This window comes from Panthera tigris, chromosome A3 (genome assembly GCF_018350195.1).
Source record: "Panthera tigris isolate Pti1 chromosome A3, P.tigris_Pti1_mat1.1, whole genome shotgun sequence".
NCBI lineage: Eukaryota > Metazoa > Chordata > Mammalia > Carnivora > Felidae > Panthera > Panthera tigris.
Genome location: NC_056662.1, coordinates 80,157,662 through 80,174,949, shown reverse-complemented (window position 1 = coordinate 80,174,949; position 17,288 = coordinate 80,157,662). Strand labels below are relative to the sequence as shown.

The 17,288-nt window shown below is 35.8% G+C and overlaps 1 protein-coding gene across 18 annotated transcripts in view; it reads right to left on the bottom strand.

The window, feature by feature from the left end:
- Nucleotides 1-17,288, bottom strand: part of EHBP1 (EH domain binding protein 1) — a 368,736-nt gene that overhangs the window by 146,401 nt on the left and 205,047 nt on the right. The gene's annotated exons all lie outside the window — the stretch shown is intronic.

Genomic DNA, 17,288 nt, shown 5'->3' with positions numbered 1-17,288 from the left:
CTTAGCCTTCATTTCCTATTTGTTTTATATTAGTAGTTTCTTGTCAGACTGCGACTTTTCTGTTCTCTTAAGCTTTTTAGTCGAGTAGTTAATGCAATTAAATGTATTAGCAATGTTTACTAATGTAAACTTGTAAAAAGGAGGCTTTTTACAAATTCAAATTTTGTAAAAAAAAAAAAAAGACTCCTTTTAGTAAGTACTCAGTAAATTTGTTTACAAATTTGTATTTGCCTGAGATGTGGCAAACTTATACTAGAAAGTATGTGATATAATGAATGGCCTGAAACTTGCCTTAGTTTTTTTATTTTTAAAAAGGGAAAAACAACACCTACCCTACATACTTCATGGTTTTGCAGAGAATAAAATAAATCATGCATATTTAAATTTTCTGGAAACTATTAAGCACTTTATAAATGTAAGGAATTGTTATGCGAAGAGAACTTCTATCAACTGGCCAATAGGTATATTTCTTTGATGTAACGTTTGGCTCATATGGAAATAGACTAAAATAAAAGAAAGTAAATGGTGTATGTCGAAGAGTCTTAAACTTCTTCATTCCACGATTTTCTTAAGTCCTTTTATGATCCTAGAAGGGCAGGGGGGTACCATCATCATCAGGATTCTTCCAAGTGGTTTCAGCATGGAACTCCAGCATGTATGAATGTAAAATATTTGTGAGAGAACAAGTGGCAGGGGTTCTTTCTCCACACCTGATGTTACCTGCTGTCACCTGATTTAGACATAATCTCTAAATTCACACCCCAAAATTTCTAGTAAGAGTATGTGCTTTCATATCCTACCTGAGTGAGAGACCACAAACAACAAATCTGGATGGAAAGGCAGAGAGAAGACACTAGAAAATTACAAAATGTTTATGTTATGTATTTCCCTATTAAAATACATCATGTATCTTAAAGAACTATTGGAGCCAGCTTTATTTTCTCCACATGGGACTTGACAACAGCCCTTGTCTAAAAATATGCTTATCCCTGCCCCACGGCTCAGTCCTCCGTGCCCTTACTCTCTATGTTATCCTGAAGTAGGGACAAACTCTCAGCTCCTAAGTTCATGATGAAATATCTTCAGGGTAAAGTTCACAATCAATGACTTTTCCCCTGGAAGTCTCAACAGGCCAGGACTTCCTAATCACTCTGAGCCCAGACATCCTTGAAGGTTTAAGGGTCATCTTCTTAGAGTTTGTATTTTTGTTTCTTACATAGATTTTAATTTTAATTGCCATACTTCACAAAATCTACCACTTTGCTAATTCCTTAAAAAGGCAAGACCAGTGTCACTGTTAATCCTGATGTCTATGTGTAGATGTGTTTTTCAGATGGAAGAAGGGAAGAAGAAAGCATGGAAGGAGAAACTAAAACTTGTCTAAAACTGAATTCATTTTCTTAAATACAAACTTACTCTTCTTATATTCTCTTTCTCTATTGAAAGCAGGACCAGGATGGCTTTCCTTCCCCCTATTTTCCTACATTCCTTCCATCCTTCCTTTCCATTCACTCATCCAGTCATTTATCCAACCACCTACCTGACAAATATTTACTGAGCACATGCTACATGCTAAGCATCCATGCTAGCTTCTAAGAACACAGAAATGAAGAAGTCCCTGATCTCATGGAGTTTACAGAGTAGTAGGGAAAAAAACAATAAACTAATAAAATATATAGGTAGAGGAGGCTCAGTTGGTTAAGCATCCAAATATCTATTTCAGCTCAGGTCATGCTCTCACAGTTGGTAAGACCTTGGGCTCTGTGCTGTCAGTGCAGTGTCTGCTTGAGATTTACTCTCTCCCTCTCTGCCTCTCCCCTGCTCACATTCTCCCTCAAAATAAATAAACTTTAATAAACAGATGAATAAATAAATGAATAAAAAAAGTATATAAGTAGAAGACAGTAATTAATGAAAGGAGGGTGGTTAATATAGGGTCATCAGGGAAGGCCTCTTTATTTTTTTTTTCAGTATATGAAGTTTATTGTCGAATTGGTTTCCATACAACACCCAGTGCTCATCCCAAAAGGTGCCCTCCTCAATACCCATCACCCACCCTACTCTCCTTCCCACCCCCCATCAACCCTCAGTTTGTTCTCAGTTTTTAAGAGTCTCTTATGCTTTGGCTCTCTCCCACTCTAACCTCTTTTTTTTTTTTTTTTTTTCCTTCCCTTCCCCCATGGGTTTCTGTTAAGTTTCTCAGGATCCACCTAAGAGTGAAAACATATGGTATCTGTCTTTCTCTGTATGGCTTATTTCACTTAGCATAACACTCTCCAGTTCCATCCGTGTTGCTACAAAGGGCCATATTTCATTTTTTCTTATTGCCACCTAGTACTCCATTGTGTATATAAACCACAATTTCTTTATCCATTCATCAGTTGATGGACATTTAGGCTCTTTCCATAATTTGGTGATTGTTGAGAGTGCTGCTATAAACATTGGGGTACAAGTGCCCCTATGCATCAGTACTCCTGTAGGGGAAGGCCTCTTTAAAGAGGTAACACTGAAAAAAGATCTGAATGAAATGAGAAAATGAACCATGAGAAAATCTGGGAAATGATGCTCCAGATCGAGTGAAAAACAAATGTAAAGGTCCTAAGGCTACAATGAGGTGGGCATGTTTGAGGACCAGAAGACCAGCATGCCTCTAACAGAATAAAAAAGGCACTGGGTGGTAGGAAACAAGGTTGGAGACAAAGACAAAAACCAGATCACATAGGGCCTCATAGGCAATGGTAATTTTATTCTGTAATGGGAGGCCACTGGTGGGTTTTGAACAAGGTAGTAGACATAATCTGATTAATGATTTTAAAAGATCATCCTAGGGAGACTTCTAGTTCCAAAAAATATTCTGGAGAACTTTACATGGCAAAATAATCAGATCCTGCATAAAATATAAATTTTTATTGAATTGCTGGGTACAAAAAGTTTTTTCATATAAAGGAAAACCTGAGCTTTTGTGAAAGAAAAGGGTTTTCCAAGGGCAGAAATATGCTTTTGTTTTGAGTATATCTGTGTGTGTTATCTTTCATAGTAAGTAAGTAGTTTTTTAAATTGGCATACTCCTACAACCAAGAGACTCCATTCCTAGGAATATTTTTAACACAGTGGTTTTTATTCCTGGCTAACCATTAAAATCATCTGGACGATTAAAAAACAAAATCAAACAAAGCAATACTGATATCCAATTCTACTTCTACAGATTCTAATTTAGTGGGTTTATATAGGGTCCAAGCATTGTTTTTTGTTTTGTTTTGTTTTGTTTTTAAGTTTTCCAGCTAACACTGAGAACCATTACCCCAAGAAAGCCCTTTTGCATGTATATCAAGAGATAGAAAGAATATTCACAGCAATATCATTTCTAATGGCTGAGATTTGCGGGAAAATTCTTATCTTTATCATCAGGAGAATGGATAAATTATGGTAAGCTCCATGTAATGGATTATATATTAGTGAAAATGAATAAACTACAACTATACACAACACAGGTAAATCTTAGAAACATAATATTGAGTAAATAGAGAAGTCTATTAAAAGGATAACGCAGGGGTGCCTGGGTGGCTTAGTCGGTTAAACATCTGACTTTGGCTTAGGTCATGATCTCATGGTTCCCGAGTTCGAGCCCCATGCCGAGCTCTGTGCTGACAGCTCAGAGCCTTGAGCCTGCTTTGGATTCTGTGTCTGCCTCTCACTCTGGCCTCCCACGCTTGCACTCTCTCTCTCTCACTCTCCTTCTATCTCTCAAAAATGATTAAACATTAAAAAAAAAAAAGGATAGGGGCACCTTGGTGGCTGCGTCGGTTAAGTGTGTGACTTCAGCTCAGGTCACGATCTCAGGGTTTGTGAGTTGGAGCCCCTTGTTGGGCTCTGTACTGACAGCTCGAAGCCTGGAGCCTGCTTTAGATTCTGTGTCTCCCTCTCTGTCTGCCCCTCCCCCACTTGTGCACGTGCTCTCTCTCTCTTTCTCAAAAATAAGTAAACATTAAAAAAAATTAAAAAAAAAGGATAATGCATTTGTACAAAGATCAGAAATAAGGAAAATCAAATAACATATTTAGGTATATAGGATAGTGTCATTACTATAAAGCTTGAAATAAACATTGTTTATGGGTTCACATGTATAAGAGAATGGTTAGCAGCTATGTGTTTGGGGGAAGGGAGGAAGATCACAGGCAGAGGGATAGACAGAAGCATTATAGACAGAATTGACATTATTGTTACTTCTTTACACTGGATAGTATTCACTTTGTTGTTAGGATCCATAACTTACATATGTACTTCATATGTTATTTTGCATAAATAAAATATAAAATAACAACAATTTTTAAAAGATTTTACTATGTAGAAAATAGATTCTGGATAGGGTATATAAGTAGAAGCAGAGAGGAAGTTGGGAGGCCACTGAAGTAGTCCAGGAGAGAAATGATGGAGACTATGCCACAGTGGAATGGGGGGAGATGGTGAGAAGGAATCAGATTTAGAAAACATGTTGAAGAACTTATATATAGCTTATATAAGTTCTATTTAACTTCTTGTATAGGAAAAGGAGAAAATATGGGCTCCTAAGTTTTCTGCCTAAACAACTGGGTTAATGGCACTGCTATTTATTGAGAGATAGGGAAAATGAGGGGAATAGCAAGTTTGGGAAGAAAATGAGTTCAATTTTGCACAAGGAGAGATGTTGAGCAGATAACAAATCAGGGAAAAGCTAAAGCCAGAGAGACACTGGGATATATTACTATATAGATAGCATTTTAAATCATATGATTAGATTTGACTGCATTATAGTATATCCTGGGGCACCTGGGTGGCTCAGTCAGTTGAACGTCTGAATCTTGATTTTGGCTCCAGTCATGATCTCATGGTTTGTGGGATCAATGCCTGCACTGACAGTGTTAAGCCTGCTTGGGATTCTCTCTCTCCCTTTCTCTCTCTCTCTCAAAATAAATAAATAAATTTTAAAAATAGTGTGTTTCCTTTGGAAGGCCTTTTGAAAATCACTATCAAAAGCAGAAAGGCATTACCCTTTGACTCACTTCAGAAAATGTATCAAACATATATAAAGTAATCTGTAATCTGTGTACAAATCATTCATTGCAGCATTGCTTGTAATAACAAAAGACTGGAAATAACACAATGGATGGGTAATTGGCTAAATAAATTATGGTATATTTACATACTGGAATAGACATGTAAAACATAATGAAGAAGCTTTCCATATACCAAAATGAGAAGTTTTCTAGGATATACTATTATTTTTAATGTTTTTAATGTTTATTTATTTTTGAGAGAGAGAGCGAGAGAGAGCGAGAGAGAGAGAGAGCAAGAGCACGAGCAGGGGAGAGGCAGAGAGAACGAAGGAGGCACAGAGTCCGAAGCAGGCTCCAGGGTCTGAGCCGTCAGCACAGAGCCCTATGTGGGGCTTGAACTTAACAAACTGAGATCACGACCTGAGCTGAGTCGGATGCTTAATCAACTGAGCCACCCAGGCACCCCCAGCATATACTATTAAATGAAAAGAGCAAAATTCAGGGGCAGGATAGTGTTTATAGGATGTTACCTTTGGGGCCAGAAAAAAAAGGAATAAAAATAAACATTTAGTTTTGCTTCTATCTGTGTAAAACCACTGGAAAACACACAAAAAAACTAATAAAAGTGGTTTATTTTTAGAAAGCTCAGGTGGAGGAGGTACAATATGGTAAACTGGGATGGAGTGGTATGAAGACTTCCCAACGTGTATCTTTTTATATCATTTTGATTTTTGAGCCATGTCAACATATTATCTGGCTAAAGCAATTCTACTAACACATTTTTTTTTTAAGAGGAAAAAGTAGTCAGCTACATTAAATACTGCTAAAGGGATCAATAAGAAAAGGACTAAAATTGACCAGTGCATTTGGCAAGATGGAAATGACCTCCACCAGGGAGGTTTCAAAGAACAGAAGTAGAAAGAAGAGCCTGTTTGAAGTAGACTGAAAAAACTAATGATGAATATAGACAACTCTTTCAGTAGAAGGCAGAGAAATGCAAATGTAACAAAAGGGACATGTGGTGTCTAGAAAGTTTTGTTTGGAGCTATGTTGTGGAACATTTGTACACTAAGTGAGGTGATCAGGTACAGCGTAAGATACTGAGGGGAATGGTAAAATCAGGATCAAACCCCTTGAGTAGACCAGGGGGATGGGTCTAATATACAAGGTGACAGGTGGTCTTTGGATTAAAGCAGGAACAGAAAACGGTAAGGCAGAATGTGAGGTTACAAATCATGTCTCCCTTCTCTTAACACACATATAACATGCATACATTCTAACTTTAATGGCCTTCTACCACACATGGTTTTATGTGAAAATCATTACTGTTGTCCATGAGATCCATGACCTGAGCAGCATCTACCTCTCCAAACGTGTAGTAACATCACTCTCTCCTTGCCCACTACATTCCAGTTACACGGGCTTTGTTTCCATTCTTTAAACATAACAAGTTACTTCTTGATTCAGAGCTTTCATACATGCTGTCTAAAGTTCATCTCTCCTACCATTCCTATTAATGTTTTCTTACTATCTCTTCTATCTCTTAATAGGTCTACTATCAAACTCTTATAGTTCTTTTTCTCCAAAGCATTTACCATGATTTTTATGTATGTACCTCTGGGTTCACTCTGTAGTACCTCTGGAAGGCAGAAAAAATGTCTGTTATTATACTCACTATCTAACATAAAGCCTGGCACACTGTGGATGCTCAATAAATATATTTAATATACATATATTTTTTAATTGTGGTAAAAAGAAAATATTAAATTTACCAGCTTAACCATTTTTACTTGTACAGTTCAGTAATCAGTAATTATTTCTTAAATGAGTAAAATGAGCAATCTAACCAGCTGCCCAAGCTAGAAACTAACAAATCATCCTTGATTCTCATTCTTCCCTTTTCTCCCACAGATCCTCTTCTTCAGTCTTGTCAATTCTAACTTTACAGTTTTATTCATCCTTCCATTCTATCTTCACTGCTTTGCTCAATGGTTCAGGCCCTCATGATTTCTGATCTGGGTTATAAAAGTCTCCTATGTACATCCCTGTCTTCAGGTTCTTTGGTCTCTGTTTTTCACATATGGTCTTCAAAGTTCTCATTTTACTGAAATTTAGCCATGTCTTTCCTTTATCACATAGAAACTAAAGGTGTGCATGGTTGAACCTGGAAATCAACCGAGTGAGCAATGGTTCTCCTTACAATCTTGGAGCCAAGATCTATCAAAGAAGGTCACTGGAGCCTCAGGTAAAAAATGCCAAAAATCACCAGGAACTGCGGAAGCTGAAGACAAGGAAAGCAGTGGGGATAAGGCAATGAAGACTGAATGTTAAGAAACACGCGGTGGAAATGCTATTAATTCTGCAACGGGAGGGGTCTCTTGCTCAGGATTCATTATGCTTCTATAACCACTACTATTATTATTATGATTATTAACAAGATAAACAATACATACAGTAAAACCCCCCCTTTCAATGTTCTGTAAGGTGACAAATGCATACAATTGCACAACCTTCACAACTGTATACAGCACCATTCCGTTACCCATCCCTCCCAAATTCCTATGCATTCCCTTACCTTCTGACAATTACTGGTGAATTTCTGTCTCTACAGCTTGCCTTTTCTAAAATGCTACAAAAGTGAAATCATATAGAAAGTAGCCTTCTGACTCTGGCTTCTTTCACTTGGCATAATGCATTTGAGATACATCCATGCAGTTGGGCATATGACAGCCTTTTAGTAGTATCATTTAGCTTTTCCTTCTTTTAGAGGTATTGGGAAGCTAAGAATCAGGGTAAGACTACTTCTTTTTTTAAGATTTTATTTTTAAGTAATTTTATACACCCACCATGGGGGGTCAAATTTATAACCCCAAGATCAAGAGTCACACGTTCTACTGAATGAACCAGCCAGGTGCCCTGTAAGACTACTGTTTATGTTTCCCTTCAGAGTAAATAAAAGCTTGACTTCAGAGTACCTGGTTTCAAGAGACTGCTACTAGTATCCTAATGTCTACACAATAATAATTTCTAGCAATCATACCCCCAAATTTTCACAACCTGATCCCATTTTTATGCCCAGGTACTCTACTCATCTATTCCACTTACAATCACACTAGTAGTGCTCACGGTCTCTTGAACTAGGCACTTTCATCCTTCAAAGCTTTTGCCCATCTTTCCTTTTGAAATGCCCTCCTCCTTTCTTTGCTCATTTAGTGAACTCCAATTGTCCTTTTACCACTCAGATCAGTTGTGATCTCTGCTGTCCAACTCATTACCACTACACTACACCCACACTCGTACACACAAACACAAACCCACAAAATTTTCCAGTTCCTAACCTCTAAAAAAGAGAGTTTAGAGAAGATGTAGTGAAGTACACATAATACTCTCATTAATATTCTGATAGTACTCTAGTCTATTTCTATTACAGCCCTAATTATACTGTATAATACTTTTTATGTGCCTGCCATATTGGGTAGGTTGTGAGGTTGTTGAAGACAAAGACTTTGTCTTAGTCATGGTTTTCCTCCTGGTTCATACTAGAGCACATTGCATAGAATGTGGTCTACATAATAAGTGCATGAAATAACACATGAGGAGAGGCATATCCCAGATGTCTTTAAAGATGTCCTAGGTATTTAGTGGACACTGTCTTCCCCAATTGTCCCCAACACAAACTTTGAGAGACATTCCCATAGAATACTTCTTTCTTAGAAAAAGAAATATAATTATCTATTTTTTGTTTCATCCAGTTTTCAATTGGTTTATTTCTCACTTAAGGAAAATCAATTATCATTATCATTAACAAATATTTACTTGAAATATACTACTTGTCTTGGCAAATTTTAAGGTAAGTAAAATAATTAAAACAAATTTTTTTTTAACGTTTATTCACTTTTTGAGAGACAGAGACAGAGACAGAGTGTGAGCAGGGCAGGGGCAAAGAGAAAGGGAAACACAGAATCCGAAGCAGGCTCCAGGCTCTGAGCTGTCAGCACAGAGCCTGATGTGGGGCTTGAACCCACAAACCCTGAGATCATGACCTGAGCCGAAGTCAGACACTTAACCGACTGAGCCACCCAGGCGCCCCTAGGAGAAATAATTTACTTTTACTTCATGTTCAGTCCATGTTAAGAGTAACAATGAGTATTGCTGAACTGCTTCCTATAGCATTCTACATGACTAGTGTCTCTAACCCTTTGTCAAAAGAGGTTAACTCCTGCGAAGTGGTCAGATTCTATTTTATAGCACTTTAGCATCTCACACCCTTTAAAAACATTATACAAATGTACACACGAGAGTATTTTGTACAATGAAAAGTACTCGGGTTACTAATGTTTTATATGATAGAGAATTTAATCATAGTATTCAGAGCAAATTTTATTTTAAACTACATACTATGTACACTGAATTTTAAAAAAAAGTTTGGAAAACCACACACTGTTGATTTAGTTTTTCCTTCTTTTTGAGGTGTCAGAAAGCTATGAATCAGGGTAGGACTATTTTTGATGCTTCCTTCAGAGTAAATAAAAGTCTGACTTCAGAGTACTGTAACAATGATATTTCTATCAAAAAGTATTTTTTAGAAACTTCATGAATATTTTTTTATAACTTTTAAATTTTAACATACAGTATTATATTAGTTCCAGATGTACAATACAGTGATTCAACAATTCCATACATCACCCAGTGCTCATCACAACAATTGCATTTCTTAATCCCCATCTCCCATTTCACCCATTCCCTCACCCACTTTCCCTCTGGTAACCATCAGTTTGTTCTCTATGATCAAAAGTCTGTTTCTTGGTTTCTCTCTCTCTTCTTTGTTTTGTTTCATAAGTTCCACATGTGAGTGAAATCATACAGTATTTGTCTTTCTCTGACTGACTTAATTCATTTAGCATTATACTCTCTTGCTTCATCCATGGCATTGCAAACGGCAAGATTTCATTCTTTTTTATGACTAAATAATATTCCTCTGTGTGTGTGTGTGTGTGTGTGTGTGTGTGTGTGTGTGTATCACCTCTTGTTTATCCATTCATCTATCCATGGACACTTGGACTGCTTCTATAATCTAGCTATTGTAAATAATGCTGCTATAAACTTAGGGATGCATACATGATTTTGAATTAGTGTTCCTGTATTTTTTTCCCAATATATGAAGTTTATTGTCAAATTGGTTTCCATACAACACCCAGTGCTCATCCCAAAAGGTGCTCTCCTAATACCCATCACCCACCCTCCCTCCCACCCCCCATCAACCCTCAGTTTGTTCTCAGTTTTTAAGAGTCTCTTATGCTTTGGCTCTCTTCCACTCTAACCTCTTTTTTTTTCCTTCCCCTCCCCCATGGGTTTCTGTTAAGTTTCTCAGGGTCCACACAAGAGTGAAACAATATGGTATCTGTCTTTCTCTGCATGGCTTATTTCACTTAGCATCACACTCTCCAGTTCCATCCACGTTGCTACAAAGGGGCATATTTCATTCTTTCTCATTGCCACGTAGTACTCCATTGTGTATATAAACCACAATTTTTTTTATCCATTCATCAGTTGGTAGACATTTAGGCTCTTTCCATAATTTGGCTATTGTTGAGAGTGCTGCTATAAACATTGGGGTACAAGTGCCCCTATGCATCAGTACTCCTGTATCCCTTGGGTAAATTCCTAGCAGTGCTATTGCTGGGTCATAGGGTAGGTCTATTTTTAATTTTTTGAGGAACCTCCACACTGTTTTCCAGAGGGGCTGCACCAATTTGCATTCCCACCAACAGTGCAAGAGGGTTCCCGTTTCTCCACATCCTCTCCAGCATCTATAGTCTCCTGATTTGTTCATTTTGGCCACTCTGACTGGCGTGAGGTGATATCTGAGTGTGGTTTTGATTTGTATTTCCCTGATGAGGAGCGACGTTGAGCATCTTTTCATGTGCCTGTTGGCCATCCGGATGTCTTCTTTAGAGAAGTGTCTATTCATGTTTTCTGGTCATTTCTTCACTGGGTTATTTGTTTTTTGGGTGTGGAGTTTGGTGAGCTCTTTCTAGATTTTGGATACTAGCCCTTTGTCTGATATGTCATTTGCAAACATCTTTTCCCATTCTGTTGGTTGCCTTTTAGTTGTGTTTGTTGTTTCCTTTGCTGTGCAGAAGCTTTTTATCTTCATAAGGTCCCAGTAGTTCATTTTTGCTTTTAATTCCCTTGCCTTTGGGGATGTGTCAAGTAAGAAATTGCTAAGGCTGAGGTCAGAGAGGTCTTGTATTTTTTTTATAAATAGCCAGTAGCGCCATCACAGGATCATGGGCAGTTCTATTTTTAACTTTTTGAGAAAACTCCATATTATTTTCCACAGTAGCCACACCAGTTTGCATTTCCACCAACCTTATTCCTTTTTCTCCACATCCTTACCAACACTTGTTTCTTGTGTTTTTGATATTAGCCATCCATGTCTTTCATTGATAATGTTTATCAAAGTCATGATTGCTACCCATGAAAATGATAAAGTGCACATGTGCCTGAGTTAATATTTTCAAAATGAAGAAATAAACTAGTAATATCTTTGGTTATATATACCCTAAAGCCTCATCATTCAAATATTGTTAATACAGAATTGGTTATATTTTGGACATTGTATGTTAACTTGTATTAAGTAAATATTCTGAAGTAATTTTTCCTTTCTAAAAAAATTAGATGTGCTCTATAGGAGACATACTTATCTGGGGAAAAAAGCAAATAAGCAAAATTTCTGTATTAAAAATATTTTTAGTCAATTCTAAATTTGTAAGAATAGTATGAGCTAAAATAAGAATAACATCTATTGTACAAGGTACAGTTTTGTTAAGTAAAATAAAAATATTAACAAGTTCTAAAGAAATATATATATAAGAGGAACAATATGTAATGGAACAAACTTCTCTACATTAAGGGCACATTACTACCATATTTAACTCATGAAAATCAGGTCAAATGAAGACCTCTACTTAATAATTCAAGTTATTTTGACTAGATGAAAGAATAAACTTTTTCTATTTAAATTAAAAATGAACTCTGTTACTTATACTAATCACTCAATTTGATGAGCCTTTTCTGGTTTGCTTACTTATGAAGTTTTACTACAAGAAGTGTGGATGGTCTGTGGAGAAAGGAAGGAAAGAAGGAAAGAGGGAAGGAAGGAAGGAATGAAGGGAGAGAGAGGGAGGGAAAGAAGAGAGAAAAAGAGAGAGAGAGAAAGAAAGAAAGAAAAAATCAAGAAAGAGAAAGAGAGAAAGAGTGAAAGAAAGAAAGAAAGAAAGAAAGAAAGAAAGAAAGAAAGAAAAGAAAAAAAGAAAAAAGCCCAGCTATGTTAAAAACCTAAGTCTTCCAAAGGCAGCCAAGATACAGCTAAGAGTTAAATAGATAAACACTGAAGAGTTTCCACCCCAATTGCATCTGGTGGTGGTGGTACAGAAACAGCTTTAGTATTTTTATCAAATTATTACAGTAAATTATTACATCTTAGAATTAGAAATTACGATATAGTACAGATAAATAATTATCTCTTGAGCTTCACAAGGCATTCTGGGTATGAGAATAGTCTGTGGAATTTGGTACTAGAACATAAATATACTTTAATAGAAAGTAACACTACAAACTTACTTATCAAAGTATCAAGAACTTTATAAGTTTACAATCCCAAAGCATAATCAATTTATTTACAATGTATTTTCAATTATTGGCTTTGCATCTCAATAAAATCATTATTAGAAAGGGTAATCTAGTTTTAAAAGTCCTCTTACACTCTTAGAAGTTTACTTTTTTTTTTTTGTTTTTTTAAAGGCCAAAAAAATTCCCGGGTTATAAACTTAAGACCTAATGAAATGATCTAACTACATGCAGGTTTGCAAAGAAAATGCTCATACACCCTTTGAAAATGGCACTAATGTAGCCAATATCTAGTGCATATATTAACCCTTAGATTACAACTCATAATCCAAGTATTTAAAAGTTTACATGTCCCACAGTAGTTTGGCCTTTTGTACATAAGCCAGCTAAAGAATACATATTACCATTATAAATATGTCCTAACCTCTTGTTTAAATGCTATCAAAACAAACAGTAAAAGGAATATTAAGCCATTTTATAATATCTAGTTGCTGCATTAACTCAACTGTACTCTGATTGTTTTTTGAGACTCTTCTCCAAGTTCAAACATGTCAAGCTTGTTCTTCAAGCCCTTCAAGTTGGGACTTATATTAAAAAACAGTGCCAAGCAAGAAGTTTAAGTCAACATAAAACCTTTACAGAAATGATTATGAGTTCAAATTGACTGTAAATATCCCTCAACAACATGTCATGTAGTAAAACCAAAATATTTCATTGGATTATAGTTTACTTTCTGCTTATAATTTCTTCTTTGACCTACAGGTTACTTGAAAATGTATACAGTAATTTTCAAATGTATGGATTTGTTCTAGTTATTGTTTTGTTATTGATTTCTAGAGTAACTGCACTATGGGCAGAAAACATAATTTCAACCCTCGGAAGTTTGTTGAAAACTTACTTTAGAGCCTAAGACATAGTCACTGTAAAGAAATGAATTCTTTAGTTGTATAGTGCAGTATTTTATGAGATCAAAATAGAGTCTTTAAATCTTACTGATTTTTAAGTCTGCCTATTCCATCAATTACAGAGAGAGAGGTGCTATAATTGCTTATTATGATATGGATTATCTGTGTCTCTATTTCTTTCAAAGTTACCTTTGTATATTTTGAGAACATGTTATTAGTAAATGCAAATTCAAAATTTGTATCTCCCTGATAAACCGAATCTTCTTTCATGATGAAATGATCAGCTTTTATATTTAGTAACACATTCAGCCTTAAAACCCATTATATTCCATATTAATATGGCAGCATTGGTTTTCTTTGGGTTAATGTTCTCATGGTAAATCTTTTTTCAGTCTTTTAATTTCAATCTTTCATATATCTATTTTTAGATGTGTGCACTTGAATTTTTTTTTTTAACTTTATTTTTTAGGGGCACCAGGGTGGCTCAGTCAGTTAAGTGTCTGACTTCAGTTCAGGTCATGATCTCTCCATTCCCGAGTTCAAGCCTCGTGTCCAGCTCTTGTGCTAACAGCTCGGAGACTGGAGCCTGTTTTGGATTCTGTGTCTCCCTCACTCTCTCTCTCTGCCCCTCCCCTGCTCTCTCTCTCTCAAAAATGAATAAACATTAAAAAATTTTTCAACTTTACTTAAAAAAATTTTTTTTTTACTTTTATTTTTTAGAGAGAGAGAGAGAGAGACAGAGCGTGAGCAGGAGAGGGGCAGAGAGAGAGACACAGAATCCGAAGCAGGCTTCAGGCTCTGAGCTGTCAGCATAGGGCCGGATGTGGGGATCGAACTCATGAACTGCGAGATCATGACCTGAGCCGAAATCGGACGCTTAACTGACTGAGCCACCCAGATACACCTACTTGGACTTTTTTTCAATCCAGACTGATAACCTTTGTTTTTAACTGCAGCATTTAGCCCATTTAGAGTTAACAACCAGTGATGAGTTTCAATCTGTCTTATTTTAACTGTTATTTGTTCTAACCACTTTGTGTTTATTTTTCTCTCCTTTCACTGAATTACTATTTCTAAGACTTTTTCCTCTATTCACACTTCTAGTTTGGAAGTTAAACATTATGTTTCTATCCTTTTAGTAGTTACCCTAAAAATTACAACATGCTTACTTAACTAATCAATGTCTAAAGAACAATCAATATATCTTTATCCTTCTTCTCAATAATATAAGTACCTTAGAATACTTTAGTATTCATTCTCACTCCCAGCTTATATATTATCGTTCTCATATATATTAATTCTTTTATTTCAACCCATCATGAGATATTGTTTTATATTGTCAATTTGTGCTTAAATTTATGCACACGTATGCCATTGTCTGATCTTTGTTTCTTGAATTCTTGACCTTTTAATGAATATTTTCCTTCTTCCTAAATTACATGTTTTAGACTTTCCTTTAGTGAGGGTCTGTTGGTAACAAATAGTTGTCTGGAAACATCTTTATTTTTGTTCCCAGTCTTGAAATCGTTTCACTGACTACTATTCCAGGCTGGCAGCTATTTTCTTTCATCATGTGAAAGATATCATTGGACTATCTCTGGCTTCTATTGTTGCTGCTGAGAAATAAGCAGTGTTCCTTTGAAAGTATTTTGGCTTCTTCCCACCCTTGGGCTTATTTAAAAATCTCTTCTATTTATCTATCTACCTACCTATATCTCCCTACCAATCAATCAATCATCTTCTGAAGTTTCACTACAAGGTCTCTGGGTTTGGATTTCTTCTATTTTAATTAGGATTTGCTAGGCTTCTTGAATCAGCAGATTGTACCTTTCATCAGTTTTAAAAAATTCTCAGCCATTATATCTCTTCAAATATAGTCTCTTTCTACTCTTTCTTGTCCTTCTCAGAGCCTAATTAGAATTATACATCTTAATCAATCCTCTAGGTCTTTTCTTGGTTTTATTTTTTATAATGGAAAATTTCAAATGTAGAACAAATATTATAATGAGTCCTCATGTAACCACTCCTCAGCTTGAAAAGTTAACAACATAAGGGGTGCCTGAGTGGCTCAGTTGGTTAAGCGTCCAACTTTGGCTCAGGTCATGATCTCACGGTGTGAGAGTTTGAGCCCCGCGTCAGGCTCTGTGCTGACAGCTCAGAGCCTGGAGCCTGCTTCGGATTCTGTGTTTCCTTCTATTTCGGCCCCTCCCTGGCTTTTGCTCTGTCTCTCTGTTTCTCAAAAATAAATAAATGTTAACATTTTTTTAAAAAGTTATCAACATTTTTTCCAAGTTTTTGTTATTCTCTCCAAATACAACCCTCTCCCCCGACACACATTTTTCTTCTAGAGTATTTTAAAGAAAATCCTAGATACTATCATTTCAACACTAAATAATCCAGTACATATCTCTAAAAGATAAGAAAATTTAAGATCTGTAATTTCTCCTCTTCTCCACTTTGTCCAAACTATTCATTTGTTAAATGAATTGAGTCATCTGTCCTGAAAGATTTCCCACATTCTCTGTTTTTGGTTGATTGCATCTTCATGGTGTCATTTCACATATTCCTACACACACACACACACACACACACACACACACACACACTCCATATCTCTTGATGGTTATTATAACCAGTGGCTTGATCAGATCTCAGTTTAATTCTATGGCAAGAATATTTTACAGGTTGTTCTATATACTTACTATTGCAATATATCAGGAGGTACAAAATGACTGTCATACTCTTAAGGATATTAATATTGATCACTATAGTTGAGCCCGATCCATTCATCTATTATTAAATTTTTCCTCAAGGGTTTTAGCAGCCATGCTAATTGTTGTTAGATCCATTATTTCCTAGGGAATTATGAAATGATGACTTTTCACATGGTATCATTCCTTCAGCATTTCATATCCAGAATTCTTCTATAGCAGAAGAACTTTCCCTCATCAACTATTATCTTGAAATACAGTTCATAAATGAAAGTCAGGATAAATTCTTGACTCTTTTTCTTTTTTTACCAATGTATACAGTACTGAGTTGGTGTCCTCATAATCTCCATTATCCATTTGGGTATTATCATTAGAAATTCATGAATTTTTACATATTTGATGTGTTTCAATCCTTCTGCAGATATTTATTCTTTTTTAATTATATAAACATGCTCCATTGTGTTCATAATTAATGTTACAAATGTGTCTGATGGTAAAATCTTTCCTTTGTAGGTAAATTCAAAAGAATTATCAGGATATGTCTAGTTTGGGTCTCATTCCATTCATCTTGTTTGGTACTTGTGAATTTTTTTTAATCTACTGACTCAAGTCTTCCTCTAGCTCACATAAATTCCCTTCAATAAATTATTTTCCTCATCTGTTCTCATATCTACATCTCTTCTAAGTGTACTGAATTTTCTTTCTTTCTTTTTTTTTTTTGGATGTAAATTTTTTTATTTTATTTTTTTTTAAATATATGAACTTTATTGTCAATTGGTTTCCATACAACACCCAGTGCTCATCCCAAAAGGTGCCCTCCTCAATACCCATCACCCACCCCCCCTCCCTCCCACCCCCCATCAGTCCTCAGTTTGTTCTCAGTTTTTAAGAGTCTCTTATGTTTTGGCTCTCTCCCACTCTAACCTCTTTTATTTATTTATTTATTTATTTATTTTTAAATATACTGAATTTTCTAACTCTAGTCTTTATTTTTACTTTCTCTCCAT